The 27,969-nt window shown below is 36.3% G+C and overlaps 1 protein-coding gene across 11 annotated transcripts in view; it reads right to left on the reverse strand.

Annotated features, from left to right (window-relative positions):
* NCOA1 (nuclear receptor coactivator 1) overlaps positions 1-27,969 on the reverse strand; it is a 219,034-nt gene that overhangs the window by 97,707 nt on the left and 93,358 nt on the right. For all 11 annotated transcript variants that reach the window (NM_001206215.1, XM_024998757.2, XM_024998760.2 and 8 more), the window contains one exon: positions 8,129-8,289. The gene's annotated coding sequence lies outside the window, so the exon portion shown is untranslated. The remainder of the gene's footprint in view (positions 1-8,128; positions 8,290-27,969) is intronic.

The following is a 27,969-nucleotide window of genomic DNA, read 5'->3' on the forward strand; positions in this document are numbered from 1 at the left end:
TTTATTAACAAAGATCCTATAACGTCCCCTCTTTCTTCATTCTCAAATACAGTTTTGATTCTTGCTTAGAAGCTAATACCTCATTCTAGATTCATGCAAGATCCTTCTATCTTATTTCTCAATTCCAGTCACTCTCACTTCTAGTGTGTCCTATGAACAGCAGCAAAACCATTCCTACTCAAATGGCACTTTCAAGGTATCACTTCGGTGATGAAGAATCAGCCTGATTCTCCTACTGGAGCATGGTAAAAGCATGGGCATTAGGATCAGAAAGGCCCTGTTTAATCACTTCCTGCCTTTTCTTGGGCAAAACGCTTTATCTCCTTAAACCTATTTCCTCATCGGTAACTTACAAATAATAAGTATACTTTGTTAAGCTGTTATTCAGTCGCTCAGTCATGTTGATTCTTTGAGACCCCATGGACTGCAGCATGCCAGGCTTCCCTGTCCTTCACCATCCCCTGGAGCTTGCTCAAGCTCATGTCCATTGAGTCAGTGATGCCATCCAACCATCCTGTCCTCTGTCATCCCCTTCTCCTCCTGCCTTCAATCTTTCCCAGCATCAGGGTCTTTTCTAAAGACTTGGCTTTTCGTATCAACTGGCCAAAGTACTGAAGCTTCAGCATCAGACCTTCTAATGAATATTCACAGGTGATTTACTTTAGGACTGACTCGTCTGATTTCCTTGCAGTCCAAGGGACTCTCAAGAGTGTTCTCCAACACCACAGCTCAAAAGCATCAGCATTCAGCCTTCTTATGGTCCAACTCTACATCCATACATGACTACGGGAAAAACCATAGCTTGGGCTATACGGACTTTTGTCAGCAAAGTAACGTCTCTGCTTTTTAATAGGCTGTCGAGATTTCTCCTAGCTTTTCTTCCAAGGAACAAGTGTCTTTAGATCTGTAGTGAGGACTGAATGAAAAGTGCATGGAAAGGGTGCACTAAGTAACTGTTGGTTATTGTAATTATCTCCCCTTTAGACCAAGAGCTCCATGAGGGGTAGTGTTCATTAGTGGATAACTCATCCCATACTTTCTCATTGAAAAATACAATGGACATTTTTCATTTCTTCATTTACTGACACTAACTATTATCATTATTACTTTACTGGGCTGCTCAGAGCAGCATCTGAAACTGCTTCCTTCTGGAAATATTGTCTGTCACCCATTGATTTCTGTGATCCACACTTTCATCACTTACTTAATAAATAAATCAAGCATCTATCATATCTCAGGCACTGTGCTAGGAGTTGAGTAAACTGTAGATAGGAAAATAAAGGTTTCTGCCCTCATGAAGTGGGAAACACAAACAAGGAAAACACAAAATAATATGTAATTTTCTACAATGATAAAAGTCATAAAGAAAAAGAACAGGATTCATAGAGAAAAACAATAGAGGAGACCTATTTTTAACTGGGTAATCAACTGAGGCTTCTCTGACAAACTTATGTTTAAGCCATGACCTGAGAGATCAGCAGAAGTAGTGCAGTTTTCTACTTACCTTATCCTCAGTGCTTTTTGCCCAATTGGATTGGATTGTGCTAGATTTCTTCGAGGCTCTAATGTCCTAGTCCTCTTTTCCCCTCATATTATACATTATTTTGGGGGGATATCATTCACTGAATAATGGTTTCAAAAAACATTTCTAAACCAATTACTCCCAAATCTCTATCTACCGAGCAGATCTCCTGGGTCTCAGACTCACAATCTACTCGTTGCTGGATAACTCTATTCAGATGTCACACAGACACTTCAAGTTCAACTTTCCAAAATGAACTTAACATCTCCTCCTCATGTATTTCTTTTTCTCATAGTTGGTACACTGGAGTCATTCCAGCCTCTTCTCTCACACCCGACATGCAATCAAACATTAAGATGTGTCAATTTTTATTTCCATCCTATACTTACAGTCTCCTCTCACCTCTTGTGGAGCTATCAAAATAGCTTCCCAGGTGGTCTTCCTGAGCCACCAAAGTAGGCTATCAAAAACATAAGTCAGGTCAATCTCTTGCTTAAAACTCTTCCCTTAATCTTCACTGTCCACAGGATAACTGTAAAGCCCCCAACATAATACACAAAGATTGCACCAGTTCCCATCTATTTTGTGTCCATTATAGAATTTGGTGAATGAGTGATTAAATGTTTTCCCAATCAACATTAGCCCAACCAATATAACCTATGTATAAACAGATTATACATATATATAAAATATACTACATAGAGTCCATATAGACACATATAGATTATATACGCTAATTTTAGTTTCAATACTAAGGAAAGACTTTAAAAACCTTGGTAATATCCTATCCTCCCTGCAAAGGTAAACATTAGTCAGAAACTCTACACTGACGTCAGTGTGGAGAGCCTAACTTAACCCAGCAACAAGTATTTATTGAACTCCTATGCTGTGTAGTAAGTCGCTTCAGTCATGTTTAACTCTTTGCAACCCTATGGACTATAGCCTGCCAGGCTCCTCTGTCCATGGGATTCTCTAGGCAAGAATACTGTAGTGGGTTGCCATGCCCTCCTTCAGGGAATCTTCCTGACCCAGGGATTGAACCTGAGTCTCCTGCATTGACAGGAGGGTTCTTTAACATTAGCGCGACCTGGGAAGACCCACTGAACTCCTACTATTTGCCAGCTTCTGTTCCAGGTGGTAGGAATACAATTGTGCATGAAACCTATAAAAATTCACTGTCTTCATAAAGTTTCATTCTATTGTGAAGGAGAGAGAGAAAGTGAAAAAGTTAATTACAGAGTATATGAAAAGGTGGTAAAATGGAGGAAAATAAGGTAAAAATAGAGGCTTAGGTTTATGGAAGGAGAAGGGCAGCAATTTAAAGTATAGTAGTTAGGAAGCGCCTTACTGAGAAACTATTGAAGTGTGTGTGCTCAGTTGTGTACAACTCTGCAACCCCATGGACTGCAGTCCACCAGGCTCCTTTGTCCCTGGAATTCTCCAGGCAAGAATACTGGAGTTAAGTTTCAATTTTCTTCTCCAGAGGATCTTCCCAAACCAGGGATGAAACCTGGGTCTCCTGCACTGCAGATTTTTTACTGTCTGAGCCACCAGAGAAGCCCTAAGAAGGTGAGATGTGAGCAAAGACTTCAAGGAGGTGAGGAAGAGAGAATGACATCTGGAGGAAGAGTGCTCCGGGCAGGGGAAGGGCTGTACAGCCTGACGGATGGAATGTAACTACACTTTTTGAAAAATATGAAAGAGATGGGTATGGGTAAAACTGGGAAGTGAGAAGCAGGAGACAAGGCTGCATCATGTAAGGTCTTGGCTGAAACCATTTTAAAGACTTTAGCTTTACTCTGAGTGAATTAGCCAATCACTGGAGGGTTAAGAACAGAGGAGTAACAAGGTCTGATTTTCATTCTAAGACTTCCTGCACAAAGGGCAAGCATAATCTTCCTGATCTCAGGGATTTGCTATCTAAATAAGTTTCTAGCTGCTAAATGGACATTTCCATTTGGATATTCCACTGTCACCTCAAATTCAACATGTATAAACATAATGGACTTTTAAGTTCCGGGTTTCTATTAACGTTAAATAAATGAGATAAGCTGCATTATGGATTAATGTCATCAGAGGAAAACATTTATTAAACCTCCCGTGGTGGGGGAGAGGAAGGATCTATAGGACAAGGAAAATAATTACAATTGAAGATAGACAACCTCAATGCAGAGATAAATATACCAGACTTGAAACCACAACCACAACAAAAAAAGATGTTGAAAGACCATTCTCAAACACAAAACAAGAATAATCAGTTATGTGACATATTATTTTAATGTATAAGATGGCTAACATCTTTTCCTGTGAAAAGTCACAGAAACATAAATGAGGTTAACCAGATATCACAGAAGTAAAGAAGTCACTGAATCTTATTTTTACATAGAAATAAAGTATATTTCAAAATTAAAACAAAAAAAGAAATCGTGATAATTAATAATAATGAAGAATTATCAACTTAAACTTTTCAACAAAAGTAGAAATACAAGAGAGAAGACAATGATGAACAAGAAAGAAAAATGAAAGAATTTAGAGTCTGCTAAAATCCAAGAGTTTGCTAACTCTTACTTAAAGCTCAGTTTTACTTAGCTGCTCATCTTCTCTGTTACTTAATTAAGACATTAGGTTCTACCCTATCTAAGAATCAACCTATCTGAATTCTACAGGCTCTCAAAATACTCCTGGGCATGTATTTCTTACACTTATATGCTGTAAAATTATAATTCTCTTGCTTGTTACCTCTTCTAGACTGTGAACTCAAAAAAAAAAATTACTAGATCTTTTTATTGTATATCTAATATGTAACATAATGTCTAAAAGTTACAGAAGCCAAAACAGGTGATAAATTAAAAGTGAGTTATTTTACTAATATGATATTTAAATTTTTTAAAGAATGTTTAAGATTTTTTTACAATTAATATTTTCTGAAATCTTTCCTAATGCTTTGGAATTCTTTTCTATAATTGAGAAATAGAGCTTTCTTGAAATCTTCTTTCCCCTGTTTTCAGTGGGGAAAAAAAAGAAACTGTCTTTTTGGTCTAGAAATTTGAGAACATCTTTTCTAATTCTGAAATGGTTAATAAGATCTATTTTGAAGAAACCTTCTACAATATTTCACAGTACAATAGAGACACAAAGACAGGTATTTACACAACTGTAAATATAAGCAATACAATCTCATAGTTTGGACAATTCTGAGCAACAAATAAATCTAGATTTAAAACAGATTCCCCATACCATGCTACTACTGGCTGCAGATTGACATCTGCTAAATTTATCTGAAATTCTGGGGCTGAGGAAACATCAGACAACAATTCAACAGCAATTCAATATCTGGCCTACCAAAATAAGAGCCAATAGTAAGAAGCTATGAGAAAGTCACCAACAATTTGCTGATGATATGATTCTGGTATTAACTACTTTCTATTTACAAAACACAATAAACAGATAGTGGAATGCAAAACCTCTGATGAGTGAAAACTTTTATAGCTGTTCTATTTGTGGAATGGCTTTATATCTGGCAAAAGGGAACTTAAACAAGGTTCATTAAGAAAAGAAATGCTGGTTTCAGGAAGCCAATTTACATATCACCTTTTAAAAAAAGAGGTATGGTTTCTAACTAAAAGTACCCTGTTGATTTAAAAAGAGTTGCTAAGTTATACACAATCTCAGGCACTCTCTAGAGAGTAGTTTTAGAAACCAGAAACCACATCTACCTCTGTTCAAACGGACCAGACTAAACCAAATAGGTGAGGCTGAAGAAATAGGTCAGTGCTTCATATTTCAGTTGAATTATAGATTTCTACATATGAAATTTGTCACTCATCTCCCAGATGAAGCTGAGGATTGCATAATCTGAAAAATAACAATTAATAAGCAACGCTAACAATGTACTTTAAAATGCTAGCAAGCAATTAGCACAGAGCACAGACATGAAGGGACATGGAGTTAAACTTCTCCCAGATGGTAAAGAATCTGCCTGCAATGCAGGAGACCTTCAATGCAGGGTTGGATTTTGGGGTTGGGAAGATCCCCTATGGAGAAAGGAATGGCTGCCCCCTCCAGTATTCTTGCCTGGAGAATTCCATGGACAGAGGAGTCTGGGGGGCTACAGTTCATGGGGTCGAAAAGTCAGACATGACTGAGCTACATGACTGAGCAACTAACGCTTTCACTTTCCTTCAGCTGATAATATCACACAGGAAAAATCATGATAAATAGAGAGTTCCTGCATTGGGTAACTGCCATAAAGAATGTTTCTCAAACTGGAGTCCTCAAATACCTAAGATTCTCTTTAAAAAAGTTTTCACTTTTGTCTTTTCATTTCAATAACAATTAAATTCTTTCTCATGTGATAAAAAACAGATGGGGATTTCAGGATTTCTATTGCCCTTTTAATGGCTGAGTAATTTCACATGTTTGGATATAGCACATTTTGTGTACCTACTCATCAAATGATGGCCTCTTAGGTTTTCCATTATTGGGGCTATTAAACAACAATGCTACTATGAACATTTATGTGCAAATTTTTGTGTGAACACGGTTTCAGTTCTCTCGGATATGAAACTACTAGGTCATATTTTATTGATAACTCTCTAACTTTTTGAGGAACTGTCAAACTGTCTTCCACAGTGGCTATACCACATGAAATTCTCGCCAGCAATGCCCACGTGTCCAATTTTTCCACATCCTCACCAAAAATTGTTATTTTCTGTTTATTTTAATTGTAGCCAACCTAGTGTGTGTGAAATGGTATTTCAATATAGTTTTGTTTTATATTTCCCTAATTACTAGTGGGGGCTTCCCTGGTGGCTAAGTGGCAAAGAAATCTACCTGCCAATTTAAGAGACATGGGTTTGATCTCTCGATCAGGAAGATCCCCTGGAGAAGGAAATAGCAACCCACTCCAATATTCTTGCCTGGAAAACTCCATTAATAGAGGAGCCTGGTGGGTTACAGTCCACGGGGTTAAAAAGAGTCAGACGTGACTTAGCAACCAAACAACAACTGTTAATGGCTAACCATCTTCTCATATGCTTACTGGCCATCTGCATATCTTTGAGGAAATTTTTATTCAAGTCCTTTGCCTATTTTTAAATTTGATTGTGTTTTTTTAAGTCATAAGAGTTCTTTATATTCATGTCTAGATCCTAATCTGATGTATGATTTGCAAATATTTTCTTCCGTGAATTATCTTTTCACTTTCTTTATAGTAACTTTTTAAAAAATTAAATTTATTCTTAATTGAAGGATAACTGCTTTACAATATTGCATTGGTTTCTGCCAAACTATGGTTAACTTTCAACGACCTAAAGTTTTCAGTTTTGATGAAATCCGACTTATCTACTTTTACTTCTTTGTTTAATAAATACAATGTCTGGGCTTCCTTTACTAATGGCTATTTTTTCCTGTGTATGGGTCATACTTTTTTATTTCCTTGTATGTTTAGTTTTTTGTTAAAAAAAAAAAAAAAAAATTTTAAAGGTAATGACTGAACAGGGATGTCCTTAAACATCTGGAAACAAAAATTCTCTCTGAACCCACAAAGCAGGAACCAAAACTCAGATGGTGGTTATCCCTGGCCCAGAAAAGAGTCCTGGCTTCTTAAGCCTCTGCCATAAACAACGTGCCCATATCTTAATCTTTATGGCCAGGAATAAACAGCAAAAGCAAAGAAACAGATTCAAAGAAACAGAGTCTTTGAATCAGACTCATTTTATCTTGTTCCATTTATTCTATTAACTATCAGACTTTTAAAATTGCTTTTTATAAAAGAAAATACTGTGCACATTCTTTAAATTTATTACACTAATAATAAAGACATTATCAAGGACTTGGCAACTTAACTTCTAAAAATATATAAAGTTTGAAACAATGTATTTAACAAAATTATGTTTACCACTAAAAGTTTATTCCACAGATCAAGAAACAATGTTTCCAACCTTTGCATTTTTTTCCTAGATGGAAAAGAATAAGTTTGGGGAAAGGGTAAAAAAGTATTTTTTGGTTTTCTATTAGCAAGTAGATAAGAAGATGAAAACAAAATAAGTTTTAAACCCAGTATTTTAAATTCCTCATACTTAATTTAAAATTTAATTTTTTAACATAAGAAATAAATACAAATGCATTTGCCTTGTGAAAATACTCCATTTAGGAAAAACAGTCAGCACATGAAACACGTTTTATAGTAGCTATCTTATTAAAACAATTTGGCAAAAATACCCTCAAATATCCTCAACGTTTCCTTGTAGATCTGTAAAACCAGATGATTCCAGTTATCTTAAAAGGACATGGGGTAACTGTAGATACACTATACATGTCTTCCAAAAATCAGTTTCACATTGTTCTAACTTGTGAAAAATACACTGGCATTAAAAAAAATAAAGATTAAAATCAGTCTCCTGACTACAGCTATCTTTAAACAACAAAATAGGTATTTGATATTTACTTGCATGTGCACAGTAGAACAGTTTATAGTAAACTAGCAAAAAGGCAATAGCTTTTAAAAAATTAAGTTATGGTCATATAGACAAAAATTAAGTGACAAAAATGGCAATGTCTGTCTCTTTCCACAAAGTTCTTTAAAAACAGAGTTACAGTTCCTACCTGGGAGACTTCTTTGTTCATAATGAGTCCTCAAAACAGATATGGTCAAATATGGTGCTCCGTAGGGTAGTTTCCAGTGGAATGGGGGAACACTCTTTTCCAGAGATGGCTCTAGTAAGTCTCTTCACTCTTACCTCATTTAAGGCCAGTTATGCAAACAACTACAACAAAGGAGAGGCAAAAAAATAAAAGCAGAAGGGAGGTTAGATTATTATTTTATTTTCTAAGAAATAATAAAGGTCAGAAATGTTAAGTTAAAAAAAAAAGACACAACTTTTCAGGCCAAATGGAAAAATACTTCCAAAAGACAATGGATGAATATCTGATTTCACAACTAAAGTCCTTCTGGTAACTAAATATATATTTCTATTTAAGACTGCTGCTTAAGTAATACATACTTGCATTCTGCCCTTAATGGTCTGAGACACCCATTTATATGTCTTTTAAAAAAAGGTTTCTGGCTGCATTTGTATGTTTATCTTTCTTTCTACCTATAAATTCTGATTTTTAATGTTTTCAGTTTGCATTTAATTCTTTCATTTCTGTAACACTTCCCATTATATATTAAAGATACTATGGTATTTTACTTTCAAATCTTTTATTGAAAAAGTGTACAAACTTTTTAGATTCATAATACCTAAAAATAAATTTCATTGACTTCTGTTTCTAGTAAGGATGAATGATCTTGTATTGGACTAACTTGCCCACAGATAACAATGGACAAAAAAATCTGGACAAAATAAAATTTACTCAAAGACATGGAAAAGTGACCAAAAGAAGGCAGAAATGTGGGGAATTTGATAACTGAAAGAAAGGAATCGTACTGAATAAGATCTATACTCACAGAGAACTCGTACCAGTATACCCCTAAGTACTACAGGGAGGCTAGGCCTAAGGGAGAAAACCACTGTCTCTTTGGCTTGAAGCATTGGAGAATGTAGTTCAGAGCTGACAGAATGCTAGACAACAAGAGGAGAAAATCATGGTAAGAAGGGCAGCAGAGCAAGGGGTGGGGTACCTTAAATCTGTATACAAATGTTCCTTAAATCCTTGGTTGATCCTCCGAATTGCTCATGCACAGGGAGATTCCAAGTAGCTCCATACAACCATACCACAACTGAGATTCCCTTTTGCTGTTTATAATCACACACTCCTCACTCCCTTTTTCTTAGCTCCTTAGTAACCACTTATCTGCCCCCATTTCTATAATTTTGTCACTTTGAGAATATTATAGAAATTAAATCAATTCCATACTTGAATCAAGTATCGAAATATTTTGTAATGCCTTTTTCACTCAGTATAATGCCTTTGATATCCATCCAACTTGTTGCATATAAAAATTGTTTGTTGCTTTTTATTGCTCCATGGTTTGAAGGTACCAGTTTCTTTTCCACCATTCACTGTTGAGGTACATTTGGGTTGTTTCCAAATTGGGGCAATTATGAATAAAGCTGCTATAAATATTTGTGTACAGGTTTCTGTGTGAATATAGGTTTTCATTCTTCTGGGATAAACATCCAGAATTTTAAATACAACTGGATTGTTCAGTAAGTGTGTATTTACTAGCCAGTAATTTAGTTGTCTACTAGAACAAAAATCAATACTCTTCAGAAAAAAATAACAATCCACAATAGTATCCACAACATCCAGTATAGAATAAAAAAATTACTAAACATGCAAAGAAGCTAGAAATTGCAATTCAAAATCAGGGTAACAAAAGTGGGGGTCTATAGAAATCTATCATAAGATAATCAGTTGAAATTAGCTGATAAGGATGTTAAAGCAGTTATTATGAATATGTTCAAGATGTTATAATAAGTTAACAGATGGGAAATACTGGGAGCAAATGGAAACTATAAAACAGAAGTAAATGGAAATTGAAGAACTAGTTCAACATTGAAATTTTTCAATTCACTGGACAAGCTTAACAGATTTGTGATGGCACAAAAATAAGTTGGTGAACTTAAAGTCAAAGCAATACCAAATATGAAGACTGGACAACTGAAAAAATTTAAAACCAAAAGCTGACGTTTTGAAAAGATAAAAAAAAATTATTAATACTTGAGGTAAGACTAAGTAAATCTTTTTTCAGGGGTTCACTAAGACTCAATAGCATTAAGATGTAAATTCTCCTCCAAATTAATTCATATACTCAAAAATAAAATTAGTTGTTTACTTTTTGCATATCTAGTGCATTTTATGATCAAAGAATATAAATCTATTTTTGTTTTATTATATATTTATAATGGAGGTTTTAAATGCTTGAGGCTTTTGCTCTTTAAATAACGACTATATTTTCTCTTAATCATGATTTCCCCAATGATGAATTCCAGATTAAAGTGGAATGTCTATCTAATGTTAGAAAATTGGATGATTCTATGACTGGATCCAAAAGTGCTTATCTCTTATAGTCCCTCTAAATTAAACTAAGTGTTTTTCATATTTTCAAGATTTTTTTTCTTCTTTCCTTGATTTAAACGCACAATTTGAAAATGCAAAGAAACTTGGACTGGCTTTTCACATTGACATAGTTTATTTAAACTATTAAAGACAGGAATTTATAGTTAGGTTAGTCCAATTTACATTGTACTTAGTTGGGTTTTTCTCACTGTATATATCTAGCTTATTTGCATCTATAATCAACAGTGCTATAAAATATTTCTTGGATGATGAGATTCCTCACGATTACTACTTTGTGTTCTTTCATCTTTGAATTTCCCTAGGTAAATCTGCGTAAGAAATGGAAAGTAGTAATTGAATACAGCAAAGACGGCATTTTTTCATCTAGTCAACCACAAACCCAGGTTCTGTCGTTTTCTGCCTTTCAAGGAAGAGCACTCCTCAAAAATCATTTGTGTAGTTAACACTGCAGATAAAATCTTTGTGAAATAATGCCACTGTCTTCCATAAAACCTGCGAGTTTTTACAGGTACTTTTTTAAAACCAGGCAGTAACTGAAGCCAGATGGATCCTGCTAATGACTGAGGGTCCTGATGACTCATGGCCAAACATGTGAGGGAATACAGAAACAGTGCTGAGAAGGGAGGCTGAGCATACTCACTCAGAGACTGCATGAAGACAGAAAAGCACAAGATAAATCTATACTCCAAAAAGATATGTAGACAATGAGAAGCAAAAAATATGAAAACCAAGAGAAAGCTAATACACTGAGAACCAAAAAACACAGGAGGCATATGAATAAATAGGGAGAAAAAGAGTACTGCTGATGATCTGATGTTTGTTATTATGAAATTAATAAGCTTACTGTTTTTAAAACATCTCTCTCTAGTATTTATTATGTATTATCTGTGCTATCCAGAGTTCAGTATTTTAAGTCTTCTCTCACCCCCAGGAGCCCAAAGCAGGAGATCTGATATGGACGGTACAAACTCCTTATAGACCCTCATGCCTGGAGGCTTCCCATTACTTGTTCCAATTCTCTCCTTACGGGTAAGGCCTTTCTGTCTTCATTATCTGCTTCCAATTCTGCCCCAAGTGCTGGCTAGTGCAGCACCTCAATTCCTTTAATTTCGTTTAATAAATTATTCAGTTTAATCTGTTAAATTCAATCTGATTTAAGAATCACATGAGGAAACAAGGTGATAGAAAAACACCTATAATGCACTTAATATATAGAAAGAGTAAAAAAGGAAATCTATAAAACACTCTTCTTCCTTTGTTACTCTGGAGTCAGGCAGAGGTACAGGGCCAGAATTTTTAAATATAGAGAGAAATAGAACAAAGGAATATCTATGGATCTACCACCCAGAAGTAATGACAGTAAACATTTTTGATGCATTTTAATGAAGTATTATCAATAAATCAGAAGTCCCCACACTCATACAAAGCCTACTCCCCTTCCTTTTGATAGAGATAACCACTGGCATAAATTTAATATATATCTTCTGGTCAAATTTTTTCTATCCATCCATAAACAATATACACTGATGTTTTATACTTTAAAATATACATGCTTAAACTGTATACTATATATATTAAAATTACAATGTATATAAGGTACTTTAATAAAATTAGTGCAGATTGAAGGTTGTCTTTATCATAAAGTTATTTTTTTCTTCTTTATGATATACTTTTTGATGAGGAGAGAAAGGGATAACGTTAGCCAAAACTCCCAGTGTGCTGGGATTAATAGCTTAGTTCAGCTATGCTGTCATCCAATAATAGGTTGTTATAAATAAACCATTAACATTAGTGGCAATTATAAATTATTTTGGTTACATGAAGTTAAGATTCCAAAGTTACATCTGTGTTCTTATTAATTCTACCTAAAATAAACTTTAAGCAGTAAAAGGGCACCTAAAAAACTGTGGAAAAAATAAGTTTTTTTCCTTGGGATGGATCGAAAGATTTTTGTGAAAGAATGAAGAAAAAATTGATGCCACCAACTTTCCTATTAGTGATGACACAAAAGTCATACTATCCAAACCAAAGACAAAAACGATCTAAATGAAATTTGAAATCAAGCCATCCATAACAGTTTTTGAATGTCTATAAAGTTTACTTATTTGACTTCTCTACAGTATATAGTTGTCTTTTCTTATTAACACTGTTAAGAGAAGGCCTAAAAGAAAATCAAGACTTTAAAAACAGAACTGTTCTTCTTAATAAAATGACAATATTTGCTTATTTTTTCTTGTTAATCTTCAATTTTTAGAAGACTGACTTCATTGTTCTTATGATTACAAAATGTGTTTATGAAAATCTTGCCACTTCTCTCCAGAAAAGTACTTATTTCTTCACACAATTTTTGGGGTGTCTTAAAAATCTGGGTAAATGCATAGGTATTGTTAGAAGATAAAATTGCATTACGTTGGAAAGATAGGTAAAATGTCGTTTTTTGATAAGAACAAGAGTTCCAAAGGGACAGAGCTGGGAAACAAATCTTGGTAAATGGCAAGTATTCTACAGTGAAGCAGCACTACAGACAATGACTGTAGGGAAATTTTTCATAACCATGTGCAACAAGAGACGTGAAGAAAAATATTCATGTTAGCAATGTTTATGAGAGCAAAAAATAGGAACAATCCAGGTGCACATCAATAACAGCATGGATTAGCAAAGCCTAGTATATTGATACACTGAAACCTCACATTAGTTAAATAAACTGACCAGATCCAGCTGTTCACATCTGCCTACAGGCAACCACAGTCCCTTCTGAAAATCCAGGTGGTTCAGTTCAGTTCAGTCGCTCAGTCTGTCTGACTCTTTGCAACCCCATGGACTGCAGCACGCCAGGCCTCCCTGTCCATCACTAACTCTTGGACTTTACCCGAACTCATGTCCACTGAGTCAGTGATGCCATCTAAACATCTCATCCTCTGTCGTCCCCTTCTCCTTCCGCCTTCAATCTTTCCTAGCATCAGGGTCTCTTCCAATGAGCAGTTCTTTGCATCAGGTGGCCAAACTATTGGAGTTTCAGCTTCAACATCAGTCCTTCCAATGAACACTCAGGACTGATTTCCTAGAGGATGGACTGGTTGGATCTTCTTGCAGTCCAAGGGACTCTCAAGAGTCTTCTCCAACACCACAGTTCAAAAGCATCAATTCTTCGGCACTCAGCTTTCTTTATAGTACAACTCTCACAATCCATACATGACTACTAGAAACACTAAAGCTTTGACTAGATGGACCTTTGTTGGCAAAGTAATGTCTCTGCTCTTTAATATGCTGTCTAGGTGAGTCATAACTTTCCTTCCAAGGAGTAAGCGTCTTTTAATTTCATGGCTGCAGTTACCATCTGCAGTGATTTTGGAGCCCAAAAATATAAAGTCTGACACTGTTTCCACTGTTCCCCCATCGATTTGCCATGAAGTGATGGGAACAGATGCCATGATCTTAGTTTTCTGAATGTTGAGCTTTAAGCCAACCTTTTCATGCTCCTCTTTCACATTCATGAAGAGGCTCTTTAGTTCTTCACTTTCTGCCAAAAGGGTGGTGTCATCTGCATATCTGAGGTTATTGATATTTCTCCTGGCAATCTTGATTCCAGCTTGTGCTTCTTCCAGCCCAGAGTTTCTAATGATGTACTCTGCATAGAAGTTAAATAAGCAGGGTGACAATATACAGCCTTGACGTACTCCTTTTCCTATTTGGAGCCAGTCTGTTGTTCCATGTCCATTCCTAACCACACCTTCCTGACCTGCATACAGGTTTCTCAAGAGGCAGGTCAGGTGGTCTGGTATTCCCACCTTTTCCAGAATCTTCCACAGTTTATTGTGATCCACACAGTCAAAGGCTTTGGCATAGTCAATAAAGCAGAAATAGATGTTTTTCTGGAACTCTCGTGCTTTTTCCATGATCCAGCGGATGTTGGCAATTTGATCTCTGGTTCCTCTGCCTTTACTGAAACCAGCTTGAACATCTGGAAGTTCTCGGTTCATGTACTGCTGAAGCCTGGCTTGGAGAATTTTGAGCATTACTTTACTAGCGTGTGAGATGAGTGCAATTGTGTGGTAGTTTGAGCATTCTTTGGCATTGCTTTTCTTAGGGACTGGAATGAAAACTGACTTTTCCAGTCCTGTGGCCACTGCTGAGTTTTCCAAATTTGCTGGCATATTGAGTGCAGCACTTTCACAGCATCATCTTTCAGGATTTGAAATAGCTCAACTGGAATTCCATCATCTCCACTAGCTTTGTTTGTAGTGATGCTTCCTAAGGCCCACTCGACTTCACATTCCAGGATGTCTGGCTCTAGGTGCGTGATCACACTACTGTGATTATCTGGGCCATGAAGATCTTTTTTGTACAGTTCTTCTGTGTATTCCTGCCACCTCTTCTTAATATCTTCTGCTTCTGTTAGGTCCATACTACTTCTGTCCTTTATTGAGCCCATCTTTGCATGAAATGTTCCCTTGGTATCTCTAATTTTCTGGAAGAGATCTCTACTCTTTTCCATTCAATTGTTTTCCTCTATTCCTTTGCATTGATCACTGAGGAACGCTCTTATCTCTCCTTTCTATTCTTTGGAACTCTGCACTCAAATGGGTATATCTTTCCTTTTTGCTTCTCTTCTTTTCACAGCTATTTGTAAGGCCTCCTCAGACAGCCATTTTGCTTTTTTGCATTTCTTTTAATTGGGGATGGTCTTGATCCGTCTCCTGTACAATGTCACGAACCTCCATCCATAGTTCACCAGGCACTCTATCAGAACTAGTCCCTTAAATCTATTGCTCACTTCCACTGTATAATCGTAATAGATTTGATTTAGGTCATACCTGGATGGTCTAGTGGTTTTCCCTACTTTCGTCAATTTAAGTCTGAATTTGGCAATAAGGAGTTCATGATCTGAACCACAGTCAGCTCTTGTTTTTGCTGACTGTATAGAGCTTCTCCATTTTTGGCTGCAAAGAATATAATCAATCTGATTTTGGTGTTGATCATCTGGTGATGTCCATGTGTAGAGTCTTCTCTTGTGTTGTTGGAAAAGGGTGTTTGCTATGACCAGTGCGTTCTCTTGGCAAAAGTCTATTAGCCTTTGCCCTGCTTCATTCTGTACTCCAAGGCCAAATTTGCCTGTTACTCCAGGTATTTCTTGTCTTCCTACTTTTGCATCTCAGTCCCCTATAATGAAAAGGACATCTTTTGGGGGTGTTAGTTCCAGAAGGTCTTGTAGGTCTTCATAGAATTGTTCAACTTCAGCTTCTTCAGCATTACTGGTTGGGGCACAGACTTGAATTACCGTGATATTGAATGGTTTGCCTTAGAAACAAACAGTAGTAATAAAGTATTATCAAGTACGGGCTCTGGAGCCCAATTCCACCATTACCAACTTTCTGACCTTAACCTCTCCATGCATCAGTTTCCTCAACTACAAAAACGAGGATAATATTTGTACCTACTCAACAGTTGTTTGGAGACTAAACATTTAATGTTGCTGTTGTTTAGTCATTAAGTTGTGTCCAACTCTTTCTGTGATCCCATGGACTGTGGCCAACCAGGCTCTTCTGTCCATGAGATTCTCTAGGCAATAATACTGGAGTGGCTTGCCATTTCCTTTTCCCCAGGGATCATACCTTAATGTATGTTAATTTTGATTACTTGCTCCCCTTAAAAAAGGGCAAAAACACCTTAAAACCAAAATTGTGTGTTTAAACACTCTGCATATCAACTACTAAATCTAAAATATTAATGACTCTTACATCTACTTTTATACTCACATTAAAGAGATAAATACTGAAAAGCCTAAAACAATGGATTTTAATACTAATAATTCTTATAAATACATCTGTTTTGGAGATAAGTTATTTTCAAAGCAATTGCTACCAGAATCTCAGTTATCACCCCTGAAATCTTTTTCACTCTCATACCCTGTGTATGTTACTCACCAAGCCCCATCTGGTCTATTTCAAAAATAAATCATCAATCAACAGAGATACAAATCCAACACCCTATTCCTGCTTAGACTCTTTCCATGAAGTTTTATCTCACATATGACAAAACCCAAAACTCACAACACACAGCACACTACACTAGAGCCACACTAATCTGTCCTTCAATTCCTCTCCATTCCCCAGTCTTTTTGCCCCATTCCATGGCCTTCACTACAATACAATCTCTGCTGTGAATAATCCCTCCTGTTTTCTTCACCTGCTCAATTCCTTATTCATTGTTCAAGCTTTAACTCCAATTCAATTTCTCTTACCCCAGTAATCAAAATCAGCCCTCCATGACAGTTGCAACTTTTTCTTCATAGAATTAAAAAAATATATTTCTTACATATTTGTTTGTGTGATTATGTATACCACTTACCTTCCTCACTACACTGTAAAACACCAGGTGCACATTTTTAAACCAGCACAGAGTAGGTATACAACATTTAAGAAGTTTAATTTGTGGAATTAATGAATCTGTTCTAATTCAAGAATGGCAGTGAAGTTGAAAGCTCAAAGAGAATGAGGATCATTAAAGTGCTCAAAGGACATTACAAATCTTCCTAAACAAATTCAAGAGGAGTATGAATGGCATGAGGGGGACAAACTAGATTATTAACATAAGGGATTAGGCAAAGGTTTGGTGTTGAGAACACAGGGAGGAAAGAAAGATGAAAGTAGTAAAACTGTTAGATTAGTCTCTACTAATTGGAGAATGCCTATTTCTGTGGCATCATTCTGCAACATAATTTACCTCTCTGCTTTTGTCATACTGCAAGAGAAAACACCAGGTTTTGGAAAGAATCCATATTCAAAGAGCTAAAAATGAAATGTAACACCTAGACTACAACAGTTTAGTTCTTTCCTAAAGAGCAACTCTACTAAAATGGAAGAGTTTGGGGGAGAGAAGATCAAGAAGAGATGAAGATGTAGTAGCTTAATAAGAAACAAGAAAGTCTGAGAAGGAACAAAGATATTTAAAAGCAACTGAGGGGAAGTTCGGAGAAGGCAATGGCACCCCACTCCAGTACTCTTGCCTGGAAAATCCCATGGATGGAAGAGCCTGGTAGGCTGCAGTCCATGGGGTCACTAAGAGTAGGACACGACTAAGCGACTTCACTTTCACTTTTCACTTTCATGCATTGGAGAAGGAAATGGCAACCCACTCCAGTGATCTTGCCTGGAGAATCCAGGGATGGGGGACCCTGGTGGGCTGCCGTCTATGGGGTCGCACAGAGTCGGACACGACTGAAGCGACTTAGCAGCAGCAGTAGCAGAGGGGAAGTCTTGCTGGATGACAGAGTGTAAACTACCCCTTTCACTCCAATAAAATCTTTAGGAATGGCTTGGTTTTATTCATCACCAAAAAAATAATGTTGGTATTACATTTTTTATGTTTCTTACTTGTTTTCTACTTTGCAAGAACTCTTGAAAAGAGCTCCAAGGACAGAGAATGGTAGTCTAAGGAAGAACAATTTGTCCCCCCACCACACAACAATTATATTATGAAAACACATAGGCAGTTAAACTGAATGATAGAGTATTCTATTTCTTATTGAAAAACAACATATTTCTTCAGGTCAACTAACCAATTAGCAAACTGGTTAATGTAAGGCCATAATGAAGTGAAGGATTTTGAGTCTGGATCCCTATGATTCATTAATATTTCTATTCCAAAATGAAAGGCTATATGCCTAATCTTTGGTAAACTGCCTTTCAAATGGGAGAAGCTGGATAGTCCATTAAAGGCAGACAAGAGAGTATGAATAGACGAATGAAAGTCATCACTATCATTATTGGCAAAATTTAAAGTATACATCACACGAATTCCGAATCCAGGGTCATATTAGTTTATGAAAAGGGTCAAAGAACCTTTGAAAGTTTGGAAAATAACTATTTCGGTCTCATGTAAATTCTTTCAAGAAAGTTCACCATGCCATGTAATTTTAAGTCTAAAACAAACCCAAGTGAATGCTTTCCAAGAATAAATTAAGGATTACATTATAATGTAATTATCTCACTTTAATGATGCTTAAAGTAATTAAACAATTTAACAGAGGGAAAAGAATCTATGAAAGGTCCTGTTAACTGTTGACCATAGTAGAAGAGTTTTAAAAAAAAACACATTTTGTTTAAATTCCTCTCATGTTTAGATCTAACAAAAGCAATAATGTAATGCAAGTAGTAAGTAACATCAAATTCCTAATCATAATTGAAAAGACAGTACAAAATGTCTACTCTTTCCTATTTAACCATCTGGAACATGTTAGAGACTCCCTGAAAGCAAGAAAAATCTGCAAGTATAATTACACTCTGGGACTATTAGCATGACATGCTTCAATAAATACTCCTAATAGGATTTGCTGATATAATAATTGGCACTAAAATGGATGGATTTTCTTTATTTGGCTATTTGTTCTTACTGACTAAATACTCAAGAAAACCAATAAATTGTCCCTCCAATAGAAAACAAACAAACAAACAAAAGTCCACCAAGCAAGGACAATGTGTGACAGGTTGCAGAGGCAGAACGTAAGGGATGAGCAGAGAGCAAAGATTTGCAAACACTTGAGTTTAATTTTTATTTTCCCTCCCACTCTTTCCCTTTCTTTCTTCCCTCCTCTAACCCCAATCTGGCATGACTATCTGCTCTCTGGTCAGAAGTGACTTGGTTAGGGTTAAAAGAAAATCTTATATGCCATCTTGGAGTTGGTCAAATTCCAGTAGGCTGAAGGCCTTCAGACAATAACATGGGAAAAGATTCAAAACTCACTCTACTCCTGATGGGTTTGGAGATGTAACATTTAGTTACCTAAACTGGAAAGGTTAAGCAAAGGAAGAACCCAACCAATCAAGATGTTCAGGAAGACAGTTCTGGCAGCTGAGCAACAGAGTGAAGGGGGCTGTTTTAATAGACTAGTTCTGATACATTGAGCAGCTGAACCAGTGCAGCAACAGTGGGGTTGAATGAGACATTGGACTAAACCAACAAGAGGAAGAGGTGAAAAAGAGAGCCCCAATTGTCAGCATGTATGAATTATGAAAATAATTCATGTTTTTCTAGAATTAATGCAAACATTTGTATATCTATTCTACAAATATAGAATACACATATAATTCTTTACAGTTTTAATGATCAGTGCACATATTAAGAGCATCTCTATTCATTAAATTTTTAACATAATTTTATTATTAATTTTATTTCTTTTCAGCTGTGCTCGATCTTGCTTGCTGCATGCAGGCTTTCTCTAGTTGCAGCAGCCGGGGCTACTCTCCAGTTGTGGTGCTCAGATTTCACATTGTGATGGCATCTCTTGCTGCATAGCAAGGACTTACAGACTCCAGCAGTTGAGGCACATAGGCTTAGTTGCCCCATGGCATGTGGAATCTTCCCTGAGCAGGAATCGAACCCATGCACCCTGTGTGGGCAGGCAGATTCTTAACCACAGGACCAACAGGGAAGTCCACTAAATTTTTATACACACAACTTCTCATGTTATTAAAATATTCTTCTACATTGTCTGTAAAATATTCTTGTGTGTGTGTGAGAGAGTTTTTAAGCAGAGTGTGGGACTTTAGTTCCAATTTTTTGCTATTAAAAACAATGCTATGATGAGGCATCTTTCTGGCTAAAACTTTACTTTCATTAAGGATTATATTCTCTAAATAAGTCCTACAAACACCAAGTGTCCTGTAATAGGAGTCTAGGTGTATATTAAAGACATTTAGCCAAGACTGAGTTTACAGGAGATAACAGATGTCTGAGAGAGAAGCTAATGAATTTTCAGTTATGTACACATTAATTATGAATATGACATCCAAGTAGATCTGTCTAGCTGACTTCCAAAGTAGAGGGATATAAAGGTCTTCAGAATCAATGACATATTGATAATAATGGAATAGATGAGAGGACCAAGAAAAAGTATGTCGAGAGGAGAATGGATTACTCTGGAAACATTCCCATATTTAAAGAAGGGGGCAGTTATAGCCAGAAGATCAAGTAACAAAAAGAAAGAAAGAAAGAAAATGAATAAAGATAAGAGGAAAACCAGAAGTTGAGAGCAGAGAGACCATAATGTCCAGTTTCAAGAATTATTTTGAACCTGACAAAACAATCTCAATCCCTTTGAGGATAACAGCAACACATATCTACACATCTATCAGCTATCACATATTGTTTCACAATTGCAACAGTAAATCACACTGCATTCCTTCTGATGACCTCTTTTTGTTGTGAATCTGAGTTTATGGTAGGTGCTGTGATAAAAAGCAAGCACCATGTGGAAATCAACATGAAACAGGAAATGAGGGTCGCAGTGCCCAAGCTAAGCCCAAGATGTGAGAAGTTATGCAGTACTCTCAGATGCACACATCCTATTAGTAAGCAACTGCAGTCATTTAAGAATAAAATTAAAATATTACTTCTTTGAATTCATGTGTATTATTTTTTCAAACAGCTGCTAAGTTGCTAGCACATACATACTTATTAAATTTTTTGACCTAATTACTTAAATGTATCTATTAGGTATTCCTTGGATAGAAGGATACTTTGAACTCAGAAATAATCGTTACATCTTTACCAGACCCTTAGTTACATCCATTATACCCTTACTATGAATATATTCAAACTAAGAATCCCAAAAAAATGTAGATAGTGAAAGCAAACTTTTATTAACAAATGAATGGAAGATTTATCAATCTGAGTTTAGGAATAGAAGTATGGAATAGGAATATTCCAAAGACATAATAAATATTATTATAAATATTATTCACAAATAATTCATAAATATTATTCACAAAATGAAAAGATCAAAGGAGAAGAGCCAAGTGATGACTCCAAAAGTTACTGGTAAAACACCTGATTAACTTCAACACTTCTGATAAAATTTTTAGAAAAATCATTAAGATTTTTAAGAAACACTTTAGTTTATAAAGGATATCTAGAGAACACAGAAAATACTGTAGATAACTGTGAAATATATGAAGCATACACTTTAAAAACAGAAACAAGTCAAGGACATTCACTAATCACAACCTGCATTCCACTTGTACAGGGAATACTTAGTCTTTCTAGCATAGTATATATAACAGGAGGTGAAAGAATTAGTATGAAAGAAAACTTGGCCAGAAAATGGGAAACAAGAAACTGGCTTATCACACATAGCATAATTTTGAGGACTAAGTCTAAACGTGGCATACATTACTTTTACTCACATTCTAGAGACTGCTGCTGCTGCTGCTGCTAAGTCACTTCAGTCGTGTCCAACTCTGTGCGACCCCGTAGATGGCAGCCCACCAGGCTCCCCCGTCCCTGGGATTCTCCAGGCAAGAACACTGGAGTGGGGTGCCATTTCCTTCTCCAATGCATTAAAGTGAAAAGTGAAAGTGAAGTCGCTCAGTCATGTCTGACTCCTAGCGACCCCATGGACTGCAGCCTACCAGGCTCCTCCGTCCATGGGATTTTCCAGGCAAGAGTACTGGAGTGGGGTGCCATTGCCTTCTCCGTTCTAGAGACTAGAAGTCATTTAAATGGACATTCCTAATGCAAGGGAGGTGGAAAATACAACCTAACTCTGTGCCCAGGAAGAAGAGGAAATTTTTAGTGTATATCTAGCCACCCTGTGCAACAAACCAAGCTGGAAAACAATTTAGCGCTAAAATTGAACGTGCATATATATATATATATATATATATATACTCTATGACCTAGCAATTCTATTCCTAGGTGGAAATGCCTGTACATGTATATACCACTAGATACTGTAAGAAACTCACTGAAGTATTGTTCATAATAGCAAAAACAAAAACAGGATAAAATAATTCATCACATACTCATAACTAGTTATGAAAATAAATGTGCTACAGAGCAATGCAAATGAATCTTAAAAGTAGATCTTAAGAAGAACACATACAATATACTGCTTTTATACTGTTCAAAAATGAATGAATCAATAGAGTTATGTGTGTGTGTGTTAAGTTGCTTCAGTCATGTCCAACATTTTGCGACCCTATGGACTATAGCCCACCAGGTTCCTCTGTCCATAGGATTCTCCAGGCAAGAATACTGGAGTGGATTACTATGCCCTCCTTCAGAGTATCTTTCCAACCCAAGGATCAAACCTGCCTCTCTTATGTCTCCTGCATTGCCAGATGGCTTCTTTACCACTAGTGCCACCTGGGAAGCCCCAGAAGAGTATATTACTTAAGTATAGATATATATGTAAAATGTATTTTAAATTAAAAAATAACAGTCACAAAATTCAGTATAGTGTTTACATTTAGAAGGTAACAAAATGAGGATGTGCTGAGAAAGGTTTATTAACACTGGGAGTTTCCACTGTATTGGTAAAATTCTATTTCTTAGGCTGGTATTTATACTACTGCTTGGTCCGTATTAACATACTAAACAATATTTTATGTCTACTTTCTAATGGAAGGCAATAAATTTTTATTAAATGGATTAAGGAGATTACAGAACAGTATTTTATGGAGAATAACTTCAATGTTTTCAAATATTCAGCTAACCCTATTTCTTTCCTTATTTATTAATCAAAATACATTGTCTTGATTACCTAGATAACTATTCAAGAAACTACTGGTTATCACATAAATGTAGTGAAGAATTTAGAGTTTATTTAAAAACTTTTAGCAGTTAACCATCCAATTACTTCCCCAATCATATGACCATTCAGTAAATTCTAACTGACAGCCACGTGGAAGTCTCAATGCTCTTCCTGAATTGTGACCACAGTGGTTATTTTTTGAAACTACAGAAGTATTAACAATGAACAATTAAGTGATGAAGACGAAATAGCTCTAAGCAAGATTAAAGTACAAGCAAAGGAAGAAATACTTGTATTCTGCCCTCCTGAGTAAAGGTGGGAGAAAGGAGGAGTTGTTTTCCACAGAATGATCTCCAGAGGAATTCCAATGAATAAAACTGTCAGGGCAAGAAGTAGGATTAGGATGTTAAGGAGCTATTAAATCCTTTTCTCCCAGCATTATTTAAAGTGTAGCTTCATTGTTTGATTATAAATCAACAGTATTATTTTTTAAAATACTGATGCTACAGAATTATGGAAATTTTTCCATGTATACTACACATTTTAAATATTCTATCTCTGACTAACTTTGTGACAAACCTTAACAATATCAGATATCATTTTTGTACTGCAAGATGATAACTTATACTGAAACCTTGAAAACACTGACTAATTATAATGAAAAATCATCTGACTGGATGAAAACTGAGATACCCAATATTAACTGAGGTAATGGAAAACAGTTTTATTTCAGTAATTCAAATTCTATGCATATCATAAAAACTGCTATAAATGCAATCCAAAGAGATTTACCATGGGAGTAATAACAGTAAGAGGCAATGAGGTTTGGAGAAGAGAAATTAGATGGGGCTTGAGAAGCAGGCACAAGAAGAAATACCATCATTTAAAGAAGCTCCTATCTGGAAAGAAAGCAAGAGAAGACAGGCTCAAGCACAATGACAACAGTAGGAATATTTGGCTCTGAACCAAGAAATATCTCGATTAATGCCACTTGGGACTAGGGGCAAATCAAACTAATGAAAACAAAGGAATGTACAGTGTAATGACAAAATAAAGATTGACCAAAAGGAAATAACAGATAATCTCAATGCTACCTCAAGAAGTGACCAGATTTTTAAGGAATTTTTGACACTGACAGATTAAAGTAGAGAATGGGAATTGAGAGGGAAAAAAAGGTAAATTATACAACTGATGATGCTACAGTTGCAGGTCATATAAAAATGATTAATCATTTATAATAAGCAGATAAAAGCTGTGTGTAAGTTACAAGATATCCAAATTAACAAAGTCTTATTTAAAATATGTAGTTACCTTTTAGTCATCACTAAACCTTCAACTTGTGGGGCTTTCCATTTGCTCTATTATCCCCATTTTGTAAAATATTTCAAATCCTATATATAAGAGCTTAAATCTGATACCTGTCATAAATTCTTCCCAGACAATAGTCTTAACTACCCTCTCACTTTGAACTTCTACAGTTTTAATGGTCTTTGTTACAGTACACACTAACTATACATGTGATGGTTAGAGATGATTAACCAGTAATTTCATGTCTGCTATCTTCAAATATTAAACTTCACACTATAAAGTTTATAATAAAAGTATGCTGGTTTCACCAAGTAGAATAAAATTCCTTAATAAGAAAGTACTATATTTTATGCCTCAGAGAAAAATATTAGAATATTATAGTACAATATATAGTAACTTTTATCCTACCGAATACCCCTTGAGACTTATCTATATATCATTCATCATAGTCTACCTGTCCACTTTCTATATTTTCATATCACTGTCAAAATTAACAACATTATTCTCATGGCACCAGACTGCCAATTTAGACAAAATTAGTGTATCTCTCTTAAATGTGTCTCCAACATTAAATCACAAAGTTCTGTCAATTCTCTCATCAGTCGCTAAGAGATCTGGGGATTCTCTATTTACAAATCTTTGCCAAGGTTCTCAAATAATGTACATGGCCTTATAAACCACTTTAGTGCATTATACACACAGAACAGTACCTTAAGAAATGTTTTTTATTTACTTACTTTCCTCCTAATTATTCCTCACAAGTTTTTTGTAATTCCCAGCTAAAAACTATAAAATGTATATTCAAGGCCCCCCTTTAGTTTCTCCTGTCTTTTCTTCTCTCAGTTACTCACAAGGCTTTAATATTCTAATTACTGGGATTATCCCCCAATTCCACATATATGCATAGCCATATACTTTCTGGGGAGGCCTTACAAATAGCTGTGAAAAGAAGAGAAGCGAAAAGCAAAGGAGAAAAGGAAAGATACAAGCATTCGAATGCAGAGTTCCAAAGAATAGCAAGGAGAGATAAGAAAGCCTTCCTCAGCGATCAATGCAAAGAAATAGAGGAAAACAACAGAATGGGAAAGACGAGAGAGCTCTTCAAGAAAATTAGAGATACCAAGGGAACATTTCATGCAAAGATGGGCTCAATAAAGGACAGAAATGGTATGGACCTAACAGAAGCAGAAGATATTAAAAAGAGGTGGCAAGAATACACAGAAGAACAATACAAAAAAGATCTTCACAACCAAGATAATCACGATGGTGTGATCACTCATCTAGAGCCAGACATCCTGGAATGTGAAGTCAAGTGGGCCTTAGGAAGCATCACTATGAATAAAGCTAGTGGAGGTGATGGAATTCCAGTGGAGATATTTCAAATCCTGAAAGATGATGCTGTGAAAGTGCTGCACTCAATATGCCAGCAAATTTGGAAAACTCAGCAGTAGCCACAGGACTGGAAAAGGTCAGTTTTCATTCCAATCCCAAAGAAAGGCAATGCCAAAGAATGCTCAAACTACCGCAGAATTGCACTCATCTCACACGCTAGTAATGTAATGCTCAAAATTCTCCAAGCCAGGCTTCAGAAGTATGTGAACTGTGAACTTCCAGATGTTCAAGCTGGTTTCAGAAAAGGCAGAGGAACCAGAGATCAAATTGCCAACATCTGCTGGATCATGGAAAAAGCACGAGAGTTCCAGAAAAAGATCTATTTCTGCTTTATTGACTATGCCAAAGCCTTTGACTGTGTGGATCACAATAAACTGTGGAAAATTCTGAAAGAGATAGGAATACCAGACCACCTGACCTGCCTCTTGAGAAACCTATATGCAGGTCAGGAAGCAACAGTTAGAACTGGACATGGAACAACAGACAGGCTCCAAATAGGAAAAGGAGTACATCAAGGCTGTATATTGTCACTCTGCTTATTTAACTTCTATGCAGAGTACATCATGAGAAATGCTGGTCTGGAAGAAGCACAAGCTGGAATCAAGACTGCTGGGAGAAATATCAATAACCTCAGATATGCAGATGACACCACCCTATGGCAGAAAGTGAAGAGGAACTAAAAAGCGTCTTCATGAAAGTGAAAGAGGAGAGTAAAAATGTTGGCTTAAAGCTCAACATTTAGAAAACTAAGATCATGGCATCTGGTCCCATCACTTCATGAGAAATAGATGGGGAAACAGTGTCAGATTTTATTTTGGGGGGCTCCAAAATCACTGTAGATGGTGACTGCAGCCATGAAATTAAAAGACACTTATTCCTTGGAAGGAAAGTTATGACCAACCTAGACAGCGTATTGAAAAGCAGAGATATTACTTTGCCAACAAAGGTCCGTCTAGTCAAGGCTATGGTTTTTCCTGTGGTCATGTATGGATGTGAAAGTTGGACTGTGAAGAAAGCTGAACACTGAAGAATTGATGCTTTTGAACTGTGGTGTTGGAGAAGACTCTTGAGAGCCCCTTGGACTGCAAGGAGATCCAACCAATCCATTCTAAAGGAAATCAGTGCTGGGTGTTCTTTGGAAGCATTGATGCTAAAGCTGAAACTCCAATACTTTGGTCACCTCATGTGAAGAGCTGACTCATTGGAAAAGGCTCTGATGCTGGGAAGGATTGGGGGCAGGAGGAGAAGGGGATGACAGAGGATGAGATGGCTGGATGGCATCACTGACTCGATGGACAAGAGTTTGGGTGAACTCCAGGAGTTGGTGATGGACAGGGTGGCCTGGCGTGCTGCGATTCATGGGGTCGCAAAGAGTTGGACACGACTGAGCGACCGAACTGAACTGGACTGATACTTTCTTCAAAATTTGATCAAAATTTCTATTTTTTAAGAATACTTGCCTTCAACCCCATTTTGATCATTGTTTCTTGAACATTTTCTATTATGTATTACGTTATACTTGTTCATATGCTTTGTTTTCTCATGCTGCACTGACATAAAAATTCTATTATACAAATATATTCCTAGCCACAGCAATCGCAGAAGGCAATGGCACCCTACTCCTGCGATTCATGGGGTCGCTAAGACTTGGACACGACTGAGCGACTTCACTTTCACTTTTCACTTTCATGCATTGGAGAAGGAAATGGCAACCCCCTCCAGTGTTCTTGCCTGGAGAATCCCAGGGACGGGGCAGCCTGATGGGCTGCCGTCTATGGGGTGGCACAGAGTCAGACATGACTGAAGCGACATAGCAGCAACAGCAGCAACCACAGCCATGCATGTTTCCTTTTAATTTTAATTTGATATTTCTTACACTAATTTCAATTTTTATAGCTAATTTATCAAAATACTAAGGAATCTTCTTCCCCCACTGAAATTACTTACGTGGTACCTATATGGTTAATTTTATGTGTCAACTTGGCTAAGCCACAGTGTCCAGATATACAGTCAAACACCAGTCTAGATGTCACTGTGAAGGGTTTGTTTGTTTGGGTTTTTTTCCATGACATTAACATTTAAATCAGGAGACTCTGAATAAAGCAGATGACTCTCTGTAATGTGTGTAGTCCCTCAATTTATTCATTTAAAACATATACTGTCTGCTGCGTGCTATCATACATTCTGA

This window comes from Bos taurus, chromosome 11, assembly GCF_002263795.3.
Source record: "Bos taurus isolate L1 Dominette 01449 registration number 42190680 breed Hereford chromosome 11, ARS-UCD2.0, whole genome shotgun sequence".
Lineage (NCBI taxonomy): Eukaryota > Metazoa > Chordata > Mammalia > Artiodactyla > Bovidae > Bos > Bos taurus.